Source organism: Oratosquilla oratoria, chromosome 5 (genome assembly GCF_046742065.1).
Source record: "Oratosquilla oratoria isolate Oo_2021 chromosome 5, ASM4674206v1, whole genome shotgun sequence".
Classification (NCBI taxonomy): Eukaryota; Metazoa; Arthropoda; class Malacostraca; order Stomatopoda; family Squillidae; genus Oratosquilla; species Oratosquilla oratoria.
Genome location: NC_134781.1, coordinates 51,838,189 through 51,843,188, shown reverse-complemented (window position 1 = coordinate 51,843,188; position 5,000 = coordinate 51,838,189).

The window sequence follows — 5,000 nt, the reverse complement described above, 5'->3', positions numbered from 1 at the left end:
GTCGTTTATGTACATAATGAACAACAAGGGACCCAAAACCGAGCCCTGGGGGACCCCATTAGTAACATAGCCCCACCTAGATTTTATTCCATTTATGGTGACCCGCTGTTTTCCGTTACTAATCCAAGTTCTAATCCATTCTGACACTTTTTCTCCTATGCCATGGGCTTTGATTTTATTTAGTAGTCTCTGGTGTGGTACCTTGTCGAACGCCCTGCTAAAGTCAAGGTAAATAACATCGTAATTACCATTGTTATCTGACACCTTATATACTTTAGTGTAAAAGGATAGAGGATTAGTCACACATGACTTACCCTTGGAGAAACCATGCTGTCAATCACGAATTAAATTATATCTTTCGATATGTTCTCTGAGTCTATTTACTATTATTGATTCAAGAATTTTTCCTATAACCGATGTCAAACTCATTGGCCTGCAGTTGCATATAGACGATCTATCCCCCTTCTTAGAAACAGGAACAACGTTTGCCTGTCTCCAAGCAATAGGCAGAAAACCAGTGTCTAACGATTTATTAAATATTTCAGTTAACTGGTCACAGATTTCAAATTTACACTCCTTAAGCATTCTCGGAAAAATTTCGTCTGGACCCGGGGATTTTGTACATTTAAGTCTTTTAATCTGCTTGACTACTTCTACTTTACTAATGCTGATATTAGATAGACTACTTTCTTCATCCCTACTGAAAATCGGATCGCAGTCATGTACTTTATCTAACCTCTCATTAGTAAACACCGAGAGAAAATAATTGTTAAACTCCTCACAAATTTTTCCCTCCGATTCTATCATGACATTTTCATCGTTTTTAATTGGTCCTATTCTTTATTTATTTTTGTCCCTGTATGTGTGTGTGTATGCACGTATGTGCGTGTATTTACCTAACTATATTTACCTAGTTGTATCCTACGGGAAAGGGAGATATATTCGTGGTGTCCCGTCTCTGTATCTTGCAGTATCTAAACTGATTTTAAATTCGTGTATGGTGTTTGCACACACTATCATTCCGTTCATTTTGTTCCATACAACCACCACTCTGTTGGGGAAAGCTGTTCTTTTTCAGGTATCTGCTATAACGGTTATTTTTGAGTTTCTTTCCATATTCTCTTGTATTTTTCGTGTCCCATTTTAGTAAGTATATCAAGGACTTCTGTACCCTTCATGATTCTATAGATGGTCAACAAGTTTACTCTTTCTCTTCTTTGTTCTAGGGTCGGTAACTCAATTTTGACAGTCTCTGTTCGTATGACAGTTCTGAAAGTGTGGAGGCCATCTTCATTGTTGTTATTTGGATTCTTTAAATTTTCTTTATATATATATATATATATATATATATATATATATATGTGTGTGTGTGTGTGTGTGTGTGTGTGTGTGTGTGTGTGTGTGTGTGTGTGTGTGTGTGTGTGTGTGTGTGTGTGTGTGTGTGTGTGTGTGTGTGTGTGTGTGTGTGTGTGTGTGTGTTACTGGATGACCATAGTGTCGCTTTGTACTTCAGTCTTGGTCTTATCAGTGTGACTAATATTTTCTTCACCAATTCTTCGTCCAAGTAAGTAAGTACCACTTTATTGAATTCAGCAAGTTGTAGGTTTCTCCGACAATCTTGTTTATGTGTTTATCAGGGGACATGTACTTTGTAATGATTACTCCCAGTTTTTTTTTCAAATTCCAATTTTTACATCCTTTTCACCGATTTTATATTGTCCTGATATCCTGTTTTTACTTTTTTCCAAATTCCATTATACTACATTTCTTGATATTGAAGTCCACTTCCCACTTTTGACTTCATTCCCAAATTTTTTTCATATCTCTATGCAGTGACTCACAGTCTATTTCAGTGCTCATTTTTTCTTAACAGTTTTGCGTCATCAGCAAAGATATTCATGTAACTGTCCACACCCTCGTCCATGTCATTCACATAAATAGCAAAAATTATTGTAGCCAGTACCGATCCCTGTGATACTCCACTAATCACCTCTTCCTAAGTAAAACCTTTATATCTGAGCACAACTCTTATTTCCTTTTATGCAGGAAATCCTCTATCCATTCAAGTAGTTTACCTTGTACCCCTCCTATGGTTTTCAGTTTTCTTAATAGTTATCTATGTGGCACTTTATCAAAAGCTTTTTGTTGATGTAGGAGAGCACAATCATCCCATCCCCCCTTTCCTGTATCATATCTAATAGTCTTGAGTAAAAGCAGATCAGATTTGTGACACATGATCTTACCTGTCTGAATCCAAGCTGTCTCGGGTTTAGTATGTTATTCTCTTCCAGATATTTTGTCTATACTTTTTTTATAACTTCCTAAGTTTTGGCTACAGCACTTGTATGGGAAACTGTTCTGTAATTTGTTGGGTCTTCCTTGTTACTTATCTTATGTATTAGTACAATGTTGGCCTCTTTCCAGTCTTCTGGCATTTTTCCTTTCTTAAGCGAACAATTTATTATATTGTATATTTTGCCTACCAATTCTTCTTTACACTCTTTTATTATTCAGTTTGGAATTCCACGCGGGCAGTGCGATTTTCTGACATCAAGGCTTGTTATTTGGTCAATTATTTCAACTCGTGTTGCTATTATTTCCCCCAAACGGGAGGGGTGGGGTTGCCACTTCTCGCCCTTCATCCCAGTGTCATATTTTTTCTCTAGTGAAAACAGATTAGGAATGTTTACTCATGACCTCAGCCATTTCTTTATTTTCTGTGTATTCCATGTTCCCCTGGCGTAGTTTCTTTATTTCATGGTTGTTCTTCAATTCACCATTCACATATCTATAGAATAGTTTTGGTTGATCCTTACTTTTTTCTGTCTTTTTCATAATTTCTTTTTTTTCCCTGTATATTTTTATATATTCATTCCTTTTTTTTTGCCACTTTCTAGGATTTTTTTTTTTTTTTTTTTTTTTTTTTTTTTTGCCTGTTTGTACTTTCTGTTAAACCAGCACTGATTATTTTACTTTTCCTGTTTTTATTTTGGTACATATTTATCCACCCCTTCATTTTAGATTTACTTTACAACTTTCCATTTTTCTCCCACCTGCGTCTTTTCATTGTGAAATTTATCCCAACTCGCTTCTTAAAAAAAAAAAAAAAAAAAAAATTACAAAGTTCGTTTTATTATATACCAGTCTCTCTTTTCTGTATTTATAATTTCTCTCTATATATATATTCCCTCCTTTACTTCAAGTAATATGTGGTCACTCTTCCCAATTGGTGTTTTGTATTAAATTTTATTCACAATTTCAGGTTATGACGTAAAGAATAAATCCAGTCTTGACAGTTCATTATTATTTCTATATCTGGTGTTTTCTTTTAGCCATTTTGTCATTGTATTTTCCATAGTCATGTTAAGTAATACATTCTCCATAATTCCTATCTACCTTTCACTGTCATCTCTTCCCAACAAATTTCTTCACAGTTAAAATATCCCATAAGTACCACGTTTCCTTCATCTTTCAGCACCCCATTTAGTGAAATCCTTGTATCTTCTAACATTTTAGAGTAATCTCTCTCTCTCTCTTTAAGAATCCGTTTTGGGGGGCACATAGATCATTACACACATTCTCTTTTCCATGTCATTATCTTCAACTCTTATCGTAATCATTTCCACACTCTTCCTTCCTTTTGTAGCCTTCGTCACAAAAAAAAATTTCTTAGCCAAGAACATGACTCCTCCACAGGGCACTAACGCGAGGTAGGGGCATATGCCCTGGGGCGGCACATTTAGGGGGGAGTCATTTCTAATCTGGACATGCTGCCCACAAGGCTGACAAAATAATTATAATAAAAAAAGGTCAAAGGAACCCTGGATATTCTACCGCACTATACGAATTTTGCGTTAGAATAAACAGAATATGAAATATTGTTCCCTTATCCTTTCTGCAATAGGGATATTAAATACAAATTTAAAATCCGTTTAATTATTTCGCAAACCAATGGCTAAAACAGGCTGTAAGGGATGGTGGAGATGGGAAGTGGTGATGGGGGGGAGGGGGGTTTGCGTCACTGAGAACTTTGCCCCGGGGAGGCACTTTGGCGGGAGCCGGCACTTTGCCCCGGGGCGAAATTTAGGCATGTAAGGGTTCTGCTCCTCCATTCTGTTTTTCCTCTCTATTTCTAAGCCAGTGACTATATAATCCATTTCCAACACTGTTAGGGGATAGTGGACCCCTTAATTTTGTCTCTACAGTTGCCATTATGTCTGGTTTTGCTTTTGACAAGTAATCATTAAGCTTATTTAAGCCTTAAACCTTTTATATTAGTTTAAGCCACTTTTAATTTTCTGCACTCTCCTTCTGTTTATTTGTTTCTTTCGTTTCCTTTTCTTGAAAATACCATTTTCTCAGTCTCATACCTAACACTAAATATATATATATATATATATATATATATATATATATGTAGGTATATATGTATATATATATATATATATATATATATATATATATATACTTAATGTCTTTTCTCTCTTTCCTCAAGGTTCATATATCTTTTTACCCATGCATCATTATAGTGTTCAGTATTACTTAATTTGTTCTTGCTAGTACAGTATATCTTCCACTGCCTCTTGTGACTTTAGTTTGATCTTTAGGGTTCAATATTCTTCTTCTATGCCTTCCTATTCTATGCACTTCCTCTATTTCCTTGTCTAATTCTTGCTCTTTATCTTGTATTACTCCCAAACATCTATTGCTTAATCTTTCTCTTCTTTTCTCTCGTGAATTTAACTAGGTTATTTTTTTTTCTTTTACACCAAATACTACTACACAATTTTTTTTTTCTACTGTATCTCTCAGAAAAAATTCATTTTCTTTGAGTACCTGAATAACAGTTTTCTTAGTTTTCTCTTACATTTGTTGCTGAACAATTTCTTTAAAAAATATTTTATCTTTTTCATGATCTTTCCTTTTTTTTGAGTTGTAATATTTTTTTCCTCGTTTATACTTTCTCCATTTTTTTCGATCATTTCCTTTATTTGATCAAT